At 39.2% G+C, this 18,019-nt stretch overlaps 1 pseudogene; it reads left to right on the top strand.

Moving 5' to 3' along the window:
• Nucleotides 1–16,853, top strand: part of LOC149121811 (small ribosomal subunit protein eS12 pseudogene) — a 34,985-nt pseudogene extending 18,132 nt beyond the window's left edge.
• The last annotated feature ends 1,166 nt before the right edge of the window (nt 16,854–18,019 follow it).

The following is an 18,019-nucleotide window of genomic DNA, read 5'->3' as shown; positions in this document are numbered from 1 at the left end:
CTTAAAAGCATGGAAATCTCATTTTCAGAAATGTATTGTAATCTTCTTGAAGAGAAAAATCAAGGTTTATTGATGATAAGATGCTCACAAAGCACTAAGCATTTAAAAATTACATATTTATACATAAAAAGAAATGTGGACTTTTTTCTTTTTGTATTTTGAGCCATAACAAATTATTCTGTTAGTGTTCCAAAATAATCCTGTCATTCAAATATACACATTGTTTGTTTTTTAATTTTCATTTATTCACTTACCTTTTGTTTGTTTGACAAATGGAGAGACAGACAGACAGACAGAGATTCCCTCCGCTGGCTAACTCCCAAATCAGAGTTGGGCCAGGCTAAAGTTGGGAGCTGGAAACTCAACCCTGGTTCCCCACATGGGTGGCAGGAAACCAACTACTAGAACCAACACCTGTTGCATCCCAGGGTATATGTTAGCAGGAAACTGGAGTCAGCAATTGTAGGAGTTGGGGAATGAACCATCAGAGAAGAGTCTCTCTTTCTCTCTGCCTTTCAAAAGAATTTAAATTTTTTTTTAAAAAGAAACATTTAGTACAATAATTAATATGACCTATTAACTCCTTTAACATCAAATAAGGTGGTGGCAGAAACATAGTATTCCCGTATTTTTAATTAGTTTCAAACTGAGAAGAATGGAGGGGGAAAGCAAATATTGTTTATGTTTGTCTCATTTCAGGCTTAAAGCCTGATTTTAGAGACCTGTGCTCCCAAGTTCAGAACCAGAAGAACGCTGAAGAAAAGAGAGCAGTCATCCAGATCAGATCTCCCGAGCACTCACTCAACGCATCCCACTTAAAAAGACTGCCGTGCCCATGCAAAGCAATGGGAGCTGAAGCAATGGAATCAGTTTAAATCTTCTTTTAAAGAGAGCACAGTTGGATTTTTTGATTTATTTTTTGTAAATAAATTCATTAACTGCAGGCATAGTGAATCATTTGAGTAGAGCTACATCTATTCTCAAAAAGGTCTCAGCAAGGCCATTAATGAGATGACTACAAAGAAATATAGATGGAGTAATTGATTGGATCACTAAGAAGGTCAAGTTGAACATGTCAGTATTTCTTGATCCTATTAGTCAGTCAAAGATAAATACAGCCCTTTAATTCAAGTGTAATTAAATTACTGCTGTAAGTCCAAGTCTTAATAACTGGTGAAAATGCCTTTTGAACAACAAAAAATTCCCTCAAGTGTTCTTAAAATTTCTTCAAAATACTATTACATAAATTAAATGAAATTCTTCTCATTCATTCCCAAATATCTTTGTGTCAGTATATAAATGTATGTATGTATACAAAGATATATATATATATATACACAAATAGATGTGAAGAGAGAGAGCCTTTAAAAAGGCTGATTGATAGGAATTTATGGAGATAACATATTAACAATTTATAAAAATATATATAGTCTGAAAAATTATATATAAAATTTATACATGTACCTTTTTTCATCTTCAATATATTTTATAATTATGTTTATTTTTACAAGTAGAAAATTTTACTATAAAACAGCTGAGTTTTCCATTGTTTCCTAGTTAAAGGTAAGCAAAAAAAAATGCTTGGAAAAATAAATTCTCATCAGTTCTTTTATGTAAACAACTGATTCATATTTTTATCACTTCTAGGTAAGTTTAAGAAGCAGCTCAGCTACAGCGCATTTAACTCAACGCATATAAAACACGGGTTACAGATGCTATGATAATGTGATGATCTGGTTTGCATTTCACATTGTCTGCCTTCCTTTCCCCTAACGCATTTCTTATAATTGTTAGGTGCTGATGAGAAATTTTAAAAATTCTCCATCATCCAAATATATAGACACTGATTTATAATAAAACAGAAATTGAGCAATTTAACCTTGAATCACATAAATGTGTAAATATGATTGCTAGCCTATTAACAATTAAATTGTGTAGACTAATACACTCTTACTGTTGTAACTCATTGGTATTTTTCTTTTTTGACAGGCAGAGTTAGACAGAGAGAAAGATCTTCCTTTTTCCATTGGTTCACCCCCCAAATTGCTGCTATGGCCGGCGCACTGTGCCAATCCAAAGCCAGGAGCCAGGTGCTTCCTCCCAGTCTCCCATGCGGGTGCAGGGACCCAAGCACTTGGGCCATCCTCCACTGCCTTCCCAGGCCATGGCAGAGAGCTGGACTGGAAGAGGAGCAACCGGGACAGAATCCGGCACCCTGACCGGGACTAGAACCCCGGGGTGCTGGCGCCGCAGGTGGAGGATTAGCCAAGTGAGCCATGGCGCTGGCCAGTCATTGGTATTTTGAAAAGTAACCAAGTTGAAAACATCATTCCCTACAATGCAAGAATTATAGTTGTTAAACTAGAGTTTGTCTCTAAATATCTACACATAGATATAATAATAAATTGAAAGAGAGGAAATTAAGTACTTAGTACTATATAAGTGATCTTCTAAACTCCTTTTGGTAATGCTCAATTGTTTATGAGAAACTGGTAATAAAGATATAGAAAAACAAACCTGAAAAACAGAATATGTCCATTCTAATTTGCAGATTGCAGCTCCTCCCTGATCCATACCAACAAATAACTTCAGTTTATTTTTAAAGAGCTCATCATTTATATAAAAAGACACAAGTCAAAATGAAAATGTGTAGAAGAAAATGATCCTCACAAAATCAAGGAAGTACTGGCTCACTCTAGGATGGCATAACATCTATCAGTAAAATGAAACAGCTGTCTCAGAAAACAAAGATAAAATCCAAATGCCTCTGTAAAAGAAAAGGAAATGGAAAAACCATACTGTATTATTCAAACTCAGATGTCCTGGAGACAAAGAAAGGTCATCGGCAGTTATATCAGCCATGATGGCATTATCCACTCTGAGGTCTGAGGTCCAAGGGGTCTACTTCAGTTGGATGGTATCAGTCTGACATCTGCTCAGAGATCTGCCTGGCCATCCTCCCTAAGCATTCTCAACTCACTCAATGAAAGCCAGCAGCAACATTCTATCTCTTCACAAGCACTTTGTTTACCCTACTGCTCTAGAAAGGTAGAATTCACTTCAAGTTTGCTCCCCAGCACATTCCCAAAACCAACCATGTTTCCTAGCACATAGTAGACACTCATACTGATCAGCACATAGCAGGTATTTGTTAACTGAATAAGCTAACAAGTGTTCCACTGCCACAGACAGAACACTTAGGCCCAGCCAGTTCCCAGAAGGTGAATTGTCATTTCATTTTTTTTTTAAGATTCATTTATTTATTTGAAAGGGAGAAACAGAGAGAGATCTTCTATTTGCTGCTTCACTCTCCAAATGGCCACAGCATTTAGGGCTGGGCCAAGTCAAAGCCAGGAGCCAGGAGCTTCCTCTGGGTTTCCCACATGAGTGGCAGGGCCCAAGCAGTTGGGCCATCTTCTGCTGCTTTTCCCAGGCCATTAATAGGGATTTGGATGGGAAGTGAAACAGCCAGGACATGAAATGGTATCCATGTGGGATGCTGGCATTCCAGGAGACAGCTTAGCCCATTATGCCACAATGATGGCCCCTATAAATAATTCTTTATCAGTTCTTTGGGCATCCTTTAGATCAGTCAGGTCGACACATAAAATGAACCATCACACAGACCTTTTTTTTTCCTCCTGTAATAGTTATAAACAATGTAATGTTTATCAGTAAATGAATGCTTCTTTCCCCAACATAATTATAATGTCTTTACCATAAAAAAGCATTCAAAAACTCCTACTACCTGTAATCTGTTTTCTCTCCAGACTCAAAGATTCCCTTTGGAAGCAGGGTCTACCTTTTTCTTTTAGAGAAGAATTCTTGGGTTTAATTTCAGAAGTCTATTACAATTATGTTCACATGCTTCACAGTGATGATTTCAGTAATGGCATATAGTCATTTGGGAAGAGTACCGTGGGGACCTGGTACTGGTGATGTGGTATAGTGGGTTAAGCTGCCACTTTCTATGCTGGCATCCCATATGGGCACCGGTTCACGTCCTGGCCCCTCCACCTCTGACCCAGCTCCCTGCTAACAGTCTGGGAAATGCAACAGAAGACGGCGCAAGTGCTTGTGCCCCTGCTGCCCACATGGCAGACCTGGAAGAAGCTCCTGGCTTTGGCCTGGTTCAGCCCTGGTTGTTGTGGCCATCTGGGGAGTGAACCAGAAGATGGAAAATATCATTCTGTCTCTCCCTCTCTCTGTGTAACTCTTTGAAATAAATAAATAAATCTTGTTTAAAAAAGAATTATTTCTCAATGTGTCTATGAGAGTATTTCTGGAAAAATGAGTTTGAATTGGTACATTGAGTAATGAAGACAGCCTTCATCAAATGCAGATGGGCATCATCCAACCTGTTGAGGGCTGGAATAGAACAAGAAGGCACAGGACAGGCAAATCTGCCTCCTGTTTGAGCTGAGACATCCCTCTTTGCCCTCCACTCTGCAGTTCCTTGTTCTTGTGTCTTAGACAACATCAGTATCTACCATCGGCTCTCTGAATCTCAGGCCTTCAGACTGGCACTGAATCACACCCTTGGCTTCCCTGGTTCTGCACTTGCAGACAGCAGATTGGCAGATCCTGGGACATGCTGGCCTCCATAAATATCTAAGATATGAGCCAATTTCTATGACATACATATCTATATTTTACATATAGATATAGATATCAATGGATAGATGGAGAGATAGCCTTCTGCTGGTTCTGTTTCTCTTGACTACTCAAGGCTACTATCTGTATTCCAAACACAAATGTTAAATATTTAAAACTTCAATATAATAAAAATTTAAATCCAAACTGAATGTGATTAATTCTTCAAAAAAATTAAAACTCAATAGAAATTATGAATTAATATACTTTCACAAATAATAATGTTTTTCTGCCTTTAGTAGATAAAATGAAATAATTCTATTAAGAGTACTATTTTCTAGTAGTCAATGCCATACTATAGTAATAATTACCACAAATGAACACAAAACCAATCTACCAAGTATTTTATAATTATTATTTAAGGTTTTCACAACAATTTCATGAGCTGATTACTTATAACACTGTCATACATTTGAGAAATTTGAGGCTCAGAGATTAAGAAACTTTGTCAAAAGTCTGGTGGCTAGTAATTGGTAAGTTATAAAAACCTTACAGCTCAGGCCTAGAGTTGCGGCAAAGCGGGTAAAGCCACCACCTGCAACGCTGGCATTCCATATGGATGCCAGTTTGAGTCCTAGCTGTTTCTTTTTTTTTTAATATTTTATTTATTTATTTATTTGAGAATTAGAGTTACAGACAGAGAGAGGAAATACAGAAAGAAAAGTTTTCCATACACTGATTTACTCCCCCAAATGGCTGCAAAGGCTGGAGCTGGGCCGATCCAAAGCCAGAAGCTTCTTCCAGGTCTCCCAAGTGGGTGAAAGGGGCCACACACTGGGCCACCTTCCATTGCTTTCCCAGGCCATAGCAGAGAGCTGGCTTGGAAGAGGAGCAGCCGGGACTTGAACTGGCACCCACATGGGATGCTGGCACCACAGGTGGAAGCTTAGCTTACTACACCACAGCATCAGCCCCAAGGCAACTGTTTCACTTCCATTTCAGCTCCCTGTCAATGTGCCTGGAAATGCAATGGGCCCCTGGGAAATTCCTTGGGTCCTGCACCTACAAGGGAGACTCAGAAGAACCTCCTGGAGCCTGAACTCAATCTGGCCCAGCCCCAGCTGTTGCAGCTATTTGGGGAGTGAGCCAGTGGACAAAAGATTCTATCTCTAACTCTGCCTTTCAAATAAATAAAAATAAATCTTAAAAAAAAAAAAACCTTGCAGCTCAGCATGACTCTGTCAAACAAACCACAATGAAGTATTTCATCAGTCAAGCAATATTATATTCCAATATCATAATAAAAATCATTATACATCGCTTCTTGGCCTTTTGGCCAAGATCAAATGTAGTAAAAATCTTTATAAAGAAAAATACAACAAAGAATCATCCTCATCCATTTTCAGAAACTGAACAAACAGGTTCTATAAAGCAAAATCCCTAATTTCTTTCACATTGTGCTTTGGGGAGCTTTCTTAAACTTGTCTTGAAATATATCCCATACCTCTCTCATCTTTGAGAAAACTCTCCCTAAGTTATCGACTTCATATCTTTTTTTAAAGAATTTTTATTTATTTATTTATTTGAAAAGCAGAGCAACAGAGAGGGAGAGGAAGTGACAGGAAGATCTTCCATCCACTGGTTCACTCCCCAAATGGCTTCAAAAATTACGTCTGGGCCAGGCTGAAGACGGGAGTCAAGAGCTCCATCCTGGTCTCCCATAGGAATGGCAGGGGCCCATGTACGTGGGCCATCTTCTGCCTTCTCAGGCACATGATGCAGGGCAGCAGCAGAGCAGCTAGGACTGAAATCAGCACTCTGCTACGGCATGTGGACATCATCAGCAGTGGTTTCACCAGTGGCACCACCCAAACTTCATATCTTTAAATATGATATTGAGGGGCTGGCGCTGTGGTGCAGCAGGTTAAAGCCCTCGTCTGAAGTGCTGGCATCCCATATGGGTGCCAGTTCTAGTCGTGGCTGCTCCTCTTCCAATCCAGCTCTCTGCCATGGCCTGGGATAGTCCTTGGGCCCCTGCACCCACGTGGGAGACACAGAATAAGCTCCTGGCTCCTGGCTTCAGACCAGCGCAGCTCCAGCAGCTGTAGCCATCTGGGGGTGAACCAGCAGATGGAAAACCTCTCTCTGTCTCTACCTCTCTCTGTAACTCTGTCTTTCAAATAAATAAAATAAAATAAAATAATAAATAAATAAATGTGATATTGAGGAAAGGTGCTAAAGAAGATTGTAAGTGATATTATTACTACCAATGAGATTCCAAATTCTTTTTTTTAACTTTTATTTAATGAATATAAATTTCCAAAGTACAGCTTATGGATTACAATAGTTTCCCCCCCATAACTTCCCTCCCACCCGCAACCCTCCCCTTTCCCGCTCCCTCTCCCCTTCCATTCACATCAAGATTCATTTTCAATTCTCTTTATATACAGAAGATCAGTTTAGCATATATTAAGTAAAGATTTCAACAGTTTGCACCCACAGAGAAACACAAAGTGAAAAATACTGTTTGAGTACTCGTTATAGCATTAAATCACAATGTACAGTACATTAAGGACAGAGATGCTACATGAGGAGTAAGTGCACAGTGACTCCTGTTGTTGACTTAACAAATTGACACTCTTGTATATGGCATCAGTAATCACCCTAGGCTCTTGTCATGAGTTGCCAAGGCTATGGAAGCCCCCTGAGTTCACCGACTCTGATCATGTTTAGACAAGGCCATGGTCAAAGTGGAAGTTCTCTCCTCCCTTCAGAGAGAGGTACCTCCTTCTTTGATGACCTGTTCTTTCCACTGGGATCTCCCTCGCGGAGATCTTTCGTTGAGGTCATTTTTTAAACCTCACAGTGGTTGCTAGTAATGTTGAAAGGTTCACGGCATGACTGTAAGGCTGCTACATCCCCCAAGTAACCATGGTGTTCTGAATGCAGATCCCGGGATGTGAGAACAATCCATGCAAATTTCCATTTGTTTTCTGTTTTCTCAGCCTGCTTGGATTATGTGCCTATTTTTTTTTTTCAATTTTACAGCTCCCCTAAACAGATAGGCTAATAGATGCTTCATATCCTACAACCATTACATATTCAACCAAGCAGCTTTTTCTTGAGCCAAACAAAATAGTTCCTTTTTTTCCATTTACAATCTTATGTGTCTTGAGTGAGCATTGACTTTGTGTCCTTCCTAACAGATGACCATGAAGTCTGATGCGGGTTGCTTAGCAACTGCCTGATGCCCAGAAGTGGAAATAACTCTTTGATATACTCACTATGTGTATTTCTCTTGATTTATTTCAATTGTGTTTAGCATGGTAGATCAAACAGAGTCATTAGAATCCTACTAACACCCCCAAGGGTGGAAGAGTTCCTGGTCCACTTTAAGCTAAGTACTCAAAGATCAAAACAGCTTACACGTCATCAAAGAACAGTAGTTCAGAGCCAAAGAACAATAAAATACATTATCAAGGACAAGGTATGTGGATTCTCATCAGTGCTGGCACCACGATGTTCTCTGAGTCTTAGAAAGAATTCTCAATATTATTATTGTAAGCATCACTTTTTGCTAAGTGATAAAGGACTATATATTTCTCATCAGGTTGTTTGCTAAAATGTCTGATATTCTGAAGGGCAAGTTATTGTTTTAATGCATAAAACAGTGCAATTCATCATGCAGCAAGAACAATACTCATCACCCCTCTTGTTTGTATCAGCCATCACTCTCCAACCCTCATCATATCACATCTAATCTACATGCATTTATATTATCTGTGACTTGTTTTTATAGAAAGAAGTCAACCAAATATGCAGGGGTATCATATCTCAGAATAATTATCCATGCAGAAAGGTCCTGGGTCTAAAATTCAAAAATAAACAACTAAAAAGCTTCAAAAATATAATTTTAGGTTGTGAATATGATGTTAACACTACATTTTATGAATATAAAATAAAAAATTAGAAAGAATTTTAATAAATATGTTAGATTTTTGTAAGCCTACTGCTTTTAGCACAAGTTCAAAAAATTTCAGCACTATGAAAACCTGCAAATTTTTTATACCAAACTAAGTATCAAGTGAAAAATCATTTAAAGTCATAAAAATCAACTTAATAACTAAAAAGTTATAAAAATATCAAGGTAAAATTCACCAGTTACATGTCTAATATTTAAGGGATATTTTTAGATAATGATTTTTAAATCCCAAGTGTCTATGAAATTAAAGCTACCTAAATAAACTGTAGTAATCCCAACAGTGGAATGTAGTTCAATAAATTTAACGATCTATACAGGAATACTTTGCTAAAAGTTTTTGTTTCTTTTTCCCTTGTGTTATTGATGCAGATCTCAGTGTACTGAGATGGGAACCTCCTCAAAATGAATGTAAAGTGAAAAATGTGGGGGTAGAAAAGTATACATACTACATTTAGAGGGTTTTTTTTGTTTTTTTATTTTGTTTTGTTTGTTTTTTGTTTGTTTGTTTGTTTGTTTGACAGGCAGAGTGGATAGTGAGAGAGAGAGACAGAGAGAAAGGTCTTCCTTTGCTGTTGGTTCGCCCTCCAATGGCCGCCCCGGCCAGCACACTGCGGCCGGCGCACTGCGCTGATCCGATGGCAGGAGCCAGGTGCTTCTCCTGGTCTCCCATGGGGTACAGGGCCCAAGCACTTAGGCCATCCTCCACTGCACTCCCTGGCCACAGCAGAGAGCTGGCCTGGAAGAGGGGCAACCAGGACGGAATCTGGAGCCCCGACCAGGACTAGAACCCGGTGTGCCGGCGCCGCTAGGTGGAGGATTAGCCTATTGAGCCGGGGCACTGGCCTGACATTTAGAGTTTTTTAATGTTTATTTTCTTCTATGTCAAAGGTAGACAGAGAGAGAGAGACAGAGACTCTTCCACCCACAGCTTCACTTCCCAAATGCCCGCAATACCCATGACTGGGCCAGGCAAGGCCAAGAGCCAGGAACTCTATCCAAGTCTCCCACACAGGTGGCAGGGGACCAAGCACTGGAGCTGTGGTCTGTTGCCTCCCAGGATGCATTAGTAGGCAGATGGCTCAAAAACAGCAGCCAGGACTAAAACTAGGACTCTTGTATGGGACACAGGCAGCCCAAGCTATGGTTTAACCTGCTACATCACAACACCTAGACTTTTTAATTTTTTAAACATTTCTATATAAAAGGGAGAGTTGTAAATATGTATTAGAATATAAATATTACATATATGTGCTACAAATTAATATACATATACTACACATACATGTAGAAAATGTCTAGAAAAATACACAAAAAACTGGCAACAATTTTTGCCTTTGAGAACTTAGAGATATAGGTGGAAAGAAGAAAATTTTTGCATTAAATTGAGGCAAATCATCTTTCTGGGAAAGTTTTGTTAAATTTTTTGTTCTGATCATTTTTGATGACAGAGATAGAAAGATGTGGTTTACTTTGTTTATTGATTTAGAGAGAGAATATGACACATGGTGCTCAGTAGAGCCCAAGAGTTGCACAGGTTTATAAAAAAAGAGAGACTTGCAATGATAAAATAAGAAACCAAGGGTTGGGGGAAACATCAGATTACCTGGTTTATAGTCTAACCTGGTATTCACTAATCCAAACACTGGCAAACAGAATTAACAAGATTTCAGATTATTAAAGAATAGTATTTGCCTATGAAATACTATTTCTCTTATATATGAAATCTAGCTTTTCAGAATGCTAAGAACAAAGGAAAAATTAATAAAGAATGATTCTAAATCAAGGCCAAAGATCAAAATTTCTGTTAAGTGACTAAATTGTTCTAACGTCATAGTATCATAAACATGCTTTGCAGTAAAAACAGACATAGCCCTTAAAGCAATGCATTCCAAAGTGCATTCCACAGAATAGGGCTCCCAAGAAAAGCCACCATAAAAAGTTTCATGACAAATAAGTTTAGAAATTCTATATTATATATATATATATATATATATATCAACAAACAAAAAAGCTAAAATTTGGGACAGACGTTTGGTACATTGGTTAAGATACCATTTGGTATGCCGGCATCCCATACAAGAGTGCCTCATTCAAATTTTCACTTCTCTGCTTCTGATCTAGCTTCCTGCTAAAGTTCACACTGTGGGGACAGCAGGTGATGGCTCAAGTCTTGAGGCCCTGCCACACAAACTGAGTTCTAGGTTCCTGGCTTTGGCCTGGCCCAGTTCTAGTTGTTTCCCAGATTCGAAGCACAAGCCAGCAGATGCAAGAACTTTTTCCATATTTCTCTCTCCCTCTGTCTCCCTCTCTCTCTTTTCTTAAATAAAGGTAAAAATAAAAATGTTTTAAAAATGAAAACTGCAAACATTGGTGTACTGAAGACCCTTTATATTTGGTGCAGTAAAGAAATCCATTTGATTTCTTTGATCTCAAAATCATTTTTATATACAGAATTATTAAAATTCCAAGGAACTAGTACTTCATTATCCTATTTTGGAAAACACTGCTCTAGAAGTATAAAGCCAAACTTGGCCAGCGCCACGGCTCACTAGGCTAATCCTCCACCTAGCGGCGCCGGCACACCGGGTTCTAGTCCCGGTCGGGGCGCCGGATTCTGTCCTGGTTGCCCCTCTTCCAGGCCAGCTCTCTGCTGTGGCCAGGGAGTGCAGTGGAGGATGGCCTAAGTGCTTGGGCCCTGCACCCCATGGGAGACCAGGAGAAGTACCTGGCTCCTGCCATCGGATCAGCGCAGTGCGCCGGCCACAGCGCGCTGGCCGCGGCGGCTATTGGAGGGTGAACCAACAGCAAAGGAAGACCTTTCTCTCTGTCTCTCTCTCTCACTGTCCACTCTGCCTGTCAAAAAAAAAAAAAAAAAAAAGCCGAACTGATGACCCTTCCAAAAAACACATTTTATCAATGAGGCTTAAGAAGCTAAGATAAAACTGATTGTTTTAATTAATCACATTAAGTTATTTGATAAGTCATTGCAATTAGCTTTCAAGAATAATTCAGCTACTTTTAACCCAAACCCTTTCACACCACTCTGTTTGCGTTCAGCATTGTATTTATTATTACTGGGATTTGGGGTGTGTGGGTAGTTAGTATTTATTATCCATCCCTACTGAAATGTGAGCTCTGTAAGAGTTGGAATCTTGTCTCTCTTATTCAATGCTGCATCTCTGAGACTTTGAACAGCATCAGATCACACTAGTTTCTCAAAAACTGTTGGCAGAATACTTGAATAAATCTAATTGTTTTATCTTTGTTACTTAAGTCAAAAGAGCACTTCAACTTTGCCTCCCAACATGTTAGTGGTTAAAGGGATATTATGTGCTGATTTACTAGCTGTGTCACATGAATAGGTCACCTAACACCCTATTCTTCAGTCCCTTTAGCAATAATGAAATTGTTAAGACATGCTTTAATGTATACAAAGTGATAAGGCAGTGCTGTGGGGTAGTAGGCTGGGCCTCCACCTGCTGCGCCGATATCCCATATTGGTATTGGTTCACCTCCCAGCTGCACCTCTTCCCAGGCTTATGGCCTGGGAAAGCAGTTAAAGATGTCCAAGGTGCTTGGGCCCCTGCACACATGTGGGAGACCTGGAGGAGGCGCTGGCTTCAGATTGGCCCAGGTCTAGCCGTTGCAACCAGAATGAGCCAGCAGATGGATGATCTGTCAATCTCTCTCTCTCTCTCTCTCTCTCTCTCTATATATATATATATATATATATATTATATATACATATATTTGTAACTCTGCCTCTCAAGTGGATAAAATCTTAAAAAAAGTATACAAAGTGCTTAGAATAAAGTCTAGTGTACAATAAGCATTCCATAAATGTTAGCTTTAATAATAACTTCTTTTAAGAAAAAATCTTATGCTCAAGAGAATCTGGTAAAAGGCTTACCTACAAGGTTAAACAGATAGTTTACTGTTTTTATTTTTGGAGCTGTTAACATAATTTTTTAATCTAAAAGAGGTAGATACGGTTGAAAAAGTGCCAAAACTTTACCTTTAAGCTGTCTTTCATGAAACAAATATTAATATCTCCTATAGGACTGGTGTTGCGCTGCAGCAGGTTAAGCTGTCTCTTGCCATGTCAGCAGCACAAAGGAGTACTGGTATGAGTCCTGGCTGCTCCACATCCAATGAGCTCCCTGCTAATGCACGTGGTGAAGTGGGGAAAGACGGCCCATGTATTTGGGCCCCTGCCACTCACATGAGAAATCTGGATGGAGTTCCAAGCTCCAGGCTTCAGTCTGGCCCAGCCTCAGCCATTCTAGTCATCTAAGGAGTGAACCAGTGGATGGAAGATCTCTTTCTGTCTCTCTGTGTCTGTATGTCTGTCTCTCTTTCTCTCTGTAGCTCTGCCTTTCAAATAAATAAATATATCTTTAAAAAATAAGAAATGTTACATTAAAAAGTGATAACCTTTAAAATGCACATACACACACACACACACCCCTCCAGAATACCAACACTCTCAGAAACAGTTTGGAAATAACTCAACTAGAAGTTCTAACCTGAAACAAATATATATAGAAGACCTTACTTCACCCACTCCAGAAAACTCCCAAATTCCTATTATCAGTGTTCATGGAATTCCCATAAACAGAATTCACAAATTTATGACCAAGAAATCAACTAGAAAGTGGGGACATGCAAAAACTACCTACAAGGGGCCAGTGCTGTGGCACAGTGGGTTAAAGCCCTGGTCTGAAGTGCCAGCAACACATATGGGCACCAGTTCTAGTCCCAGCTTCTCCTCTTCCAGTCCAGCTCTCTGTTGTGGCCTGGGAAAGCAATAGAAGATGGCCCAAGTCCTTGGGCTCCTGCACCACATGGGAGACCTGGAAGCAGATCCTGCCTCCTGGCTTTGGATCGGCATAGTTCCCACCATTGCAGCCATCTGGAGAGTGAACCAGCACATGGAAAACCTCTCTCTCTGTCTCTATCTCTTTTCAAATAAATAAATCTTAAAAAAAAAAAAAAACACTTACACCATGGCTTGATTTATCATCAAGCTCTGTTTTTATCCTTGGCACTATACATCTTGAAACTTTTGGGGGTCAGTGTTGTCTTTCTCTGAGGTCCCCCAATTTTCCCTTATAAATTTAGTAATTGACTAGATGGTTTAACATGAGGCCAAAACCTGGACTCTCATCTTCAGACTTCTCTACTCTGAGGCTGACTTGGGACAGCTGCCATTCTTGTCTTGTAGCTACCTTATCTCACAAAAGATCTGAGTTAACATTCTTTATCATAGCCTTTTCAGTCAATGACACTTCAAAGGATAAAAGAGAATTTTACCATGATCAAAAGACTAAAGTTGTAGTAAAAGGAAAAAAATTTTAAGGTCTTTCACCAAACAAGCCTCTACATAAATGAAAAGGATTAATGGTTCGTTTTTAATGCCATTTAAAGGAAAAGAATTTTTATTTAAATATAGATCAAGACAGAATCAGAATCCCAGAGGCCAATAAAACCACCGACAAGTGGGATAGGAGAGCAAGAGACCATTCAAAACACAGCAGTGTACAGTGAAAACACAGGCTCTGAACCAGAACAAACCTGAACTGCAGTTTCAGCATTGCTACCTCCCAGATCTGAACTCTCTGTGTTCAAATCTACATGTACACAATTATAAAACACTATATATACAATATTCTTTGAGTAATCACCAAGTCCTAGGCACTGATGTGGGTGCTTTATATGTATGGATAAATCATTATTGCCTGATGCCCATGCCCTTCAGAGGAGGAACACCAGGGGCAACTTGGCACAAAGTTGGACTTACAGACATGCAACACCAAGGAGGGCCACACTTCAAGAACTGTGTGTGGCATTGCAACAAATGGATTGAGACTCAGACTTGTGTCTATGTGGTTCAGGAAGAGTTAATAGGATTTGAACCCTTCAGAAAGTAAGGGCAATTCTATAATAGGTATCATGGTAATTCTTTAGTGGAGGCAAGAAGAGAAGGGTAAACCAGGTGTCTAAGTAGTAAAAAAGGCAAAGTTACTCATTTTAGCCAGGCTAGAGGGATACTTGGTCATGGTTGTAGCTTCGGAAATGCTCTTGTTTTTTTCTGAAGTAGGATATGATTGTAGCATGGTCTTATTTTTCCTGTAATTATGGCAAACACAGAGTGGCCTTGTCTGATGCTAATGCTCTGTGAACTTGTTTGTGTTCAGCAGGCAAACATACACCTGGCTACTTGTGTCAGACCAACTTCCATCAACACCAAGGTCTCACTGATAGAGCCAGTCCCTGGCTGTCAAGTGCTGCTTTCCTTTCTCACTCACACTCTCTTAGATAGGTACTGCACCTAGATTAGCTTTAATCATCAACAAAAGTAGTATGCATTTATTGTGTACAACCTGATGTTCCAAATACGTATACATTATAAAATGGCTAAGTCAAGCTAATTAACATACACATTACCACACATACTTATTTTTTATGGTGAGAATACTCACAATCTACTCTGTTAGCAATTTCAAGAGTACACTATATTACTATTAATGAAAGTCAACAAGTTGTAAAATAGATCTCTCTGTGTTATTCCTCTTACCTAACTGAAATTTTATATCCTTCAACCAACATCTACCCAATTCCATCACTTCACTCAACAATGTACAAACCTTAAAAATGAAGAAACCAAGCCCACTCAGTAAGTCGTAAGCATGGAATTTGAATCCAGATAGGTATCAGGCAGTATCCTAGGCAACCCCAAATCAGTGCTAAAGGATCTCTCAGTGTTTGCTATGCCACATGATGGGGTTCTCAAAAAATTTGCAGACAATGCATGGGCATTCCTAAATCATGACTAAACTTTGATGAAAATAAAAGTAGTGCTCATTATCATTAACCAGAGAAACTAAAGCATTTTAAATTGAGGCTTATTTTCAGTTCCTCAGGAAGTCCTGCATTAAGATTTGAACACCTCAGGTGGAGGGAAAAAACTTGCCTCAGAGCCAGATTTTGCCCCTGCCTAAGCAGGCAAGTATCAGTTATGCAACAGTATAAAACCATACAATGTTCTGTTTTCTAAAGTAGTCTAAGTGTTTTCAGTCCAAATGGTTGATGCCCTTCTCCAGATATTCTTTAGTAGCAAACACAAAACACAATGAATATTTTCATATAACACCAAAATATTTTTAAATTGTCCTTCAAAAAGCATAAAATTAAAACAAAAACAAAAACATATGGGCGCCAGTTCATATCCCGGCTGCTCCTCCTCCAATCCAGCTCTCTGCTGTGGCCTGGAAAAGCAGTAGAAGATGGCACAAGTGCTTGGGCCCCTGCACCTGCATGGGAGACTCTGAGGAAGCACCTAGCTCCTGGCTATGGATCGAATCAGCTACAGCCGCTGCAGCCATTTGGGGAGTGAACCTGCAGCCATTTGGGGAGTGAACCAGCAGATGGAAGACCTTTCTCTCTGTCTCTCCCTATCTGTCTGTAACTCTACCTCTCAAGTAAATAAATAAAATCTAATAAATAAATCTTTAAAAAAACATAGAATTCGATTTTATTCCAGTGATAATTGCAATATTAATAGCAAAGTCTAGAAAGGGGGTCCCATTGGCAGATTAGTGCTGAAAACAGATTTTCAAATAATATCTCTAAAGGCTTGGCTTTTCTTGGAATAAAAAATACTATTTACAGATCTAGCCTAACCATAATTTTGAATAAAACAAATTGCTTTCTTTGTACTTCCACCATTGTTCAACAAGCCTTGTTTAATCTTTGATTCCAACCCCCAGGCAAGTGCCTTTGTAGTCACTCTGGCTGTCATGGTTTGTCCTTCAGCACTGGGTACTCAGTTCCAGTATCGTCCGTCTCACCACTCCTCCAGATCTGACCTTTTTCTCGTGGCAGAAATGGCGAAGCTGCTTTACAGGAGGTGCTGAAGACCGCCCTCATCCATGATGGCCCAGCACATGGAATTCGTGAAGCTGCCAAAGTTGTAGACAAGCGCCAAGCCCATCTTCGTGTGCTTGCATCTAACTGCCATGAGCCTATGTATGTCAAGCTGGTGGAGGCCCTGTGTTCTGAGCACCAGATCCACCTCATTAAGGCTGATGACAACAAGAAACTTGGGGAATGGGTAGGCCTCTGTAAAACTGACTGAGAAGGGAAACCCCGCAAAGTGGTTGGTTGCAGTTGCGTAGTGGTTAAGGACTACGGCAAAGAATCTCAGGCCAAGGATGTCATCGAAGAATACTTCAAATGCAAGAAATGAACAAATAAAAATTTGGTTCATAAAAAAAAATTGTAGGATCTCTGTCCTTAATATGCTGTACATTGTGATTTAATGCTATAACTAGTACTCAAACAGTATTTTTCACTTTGTGTTTCTATGTGGGTGCAAACTGTTGAAATCTTTACTTATATGCTAAACTGATCTTCTGTATATAAAGAGAATTGAAAATGAATCTTGATGTGAATGGAAGGGTGGAGGGAGACGGAAAGGGGAGGGTTGTGGGTGGGAGGGAAGTTATGAGGGGGAAAGCCCATGAGAGTATTTCAGGCATGGAAAGCCAAGACACTCTGGCAAAAAAATAAAAATAAATAAATAAATAAATAAATAAATGAAAGATCTCTGAGTGAGATTCCAGTGGAAAGAACAGGTCATCAAAGAAGGAGGTACCTTTCTCTGAAGGGAGGAGAGAACTTCCACTTTGACTATGACCTTGTCTAAATATGACCAGAGTCGGTGAACTCAAAAGGCTTCCATAGCCTTGGCAGCTCATGACAAGAGCCTAGGGAGATTACTGACATCATAAATAAGAGCATCAATTGTTAAATCAACAACACGAGTCACTGTGCACTTATTCCCCATGTAGGATCTCTGTCTTTAATGTGTTGTACTATGTGAATTAACGGTATAACTAGTACTCAAACAGTACTTTATACTTTGTGTTTCTGTTTGGGTGCAAACTGTTGAAATCTTTATTTAATAGATACTAAATTGATCTTCTGTATATAAACATAATTGAAAATGAATCTTGTTATGAATGGGATGGGAGAGGGAGTGGAAAATGGGATGGTTGCAGGTGGGAGGGAGGTTATGGGGGGGAAAAGCTGCTATAATCCAAAAGTTGTACTTTGGAAATTTGCATTTATTAAATGAAAGTTAAAAAAAGAAAACAATTGAAAGAGCCTTCAGCAGTGAAAATGTCCAGGGTCACTTGTATCACACAATGTCCACGATAGCTTCCAGCTTTAAAAATCAATTTGACTACACATCACATTGATCAGATTTTAGAATTTTTTGTATAAAATTAAATGAAAAAAACATCATATTTTATTTCCAACTCATTTAAAGTTGCTAGATGTTTTAAATGTGTATATTTTATATTTCCCCATGTGTGATTACAAGAAAATAGCTTATCAAAAAGTATTTGTAGTCTGATATTACAAAGATTCTACTCAAAC

This window comes from Oryctolagus cuniculus, chromosome 16 (genome assembly GCF_051225735.1).
Source record: "Oryctolagus cuniculus isolate XC-2025 breed Fujian yellow rabbit chromosome 16, ASM5122573v1, whole genome shotgun sequence".
In the NCBI taxonomy this organism is placed as follows: Eukaryota; Metazoa; Chordata; class Mammalia; order Lagomorpha; family Leporidae; genus Oryctolagus; species Oryctolagus cuniculus.
Note: the sequence above shows the minus strand (reverse complement) of the source record. Positions and strands in the feature narration are given on the sequence as shown.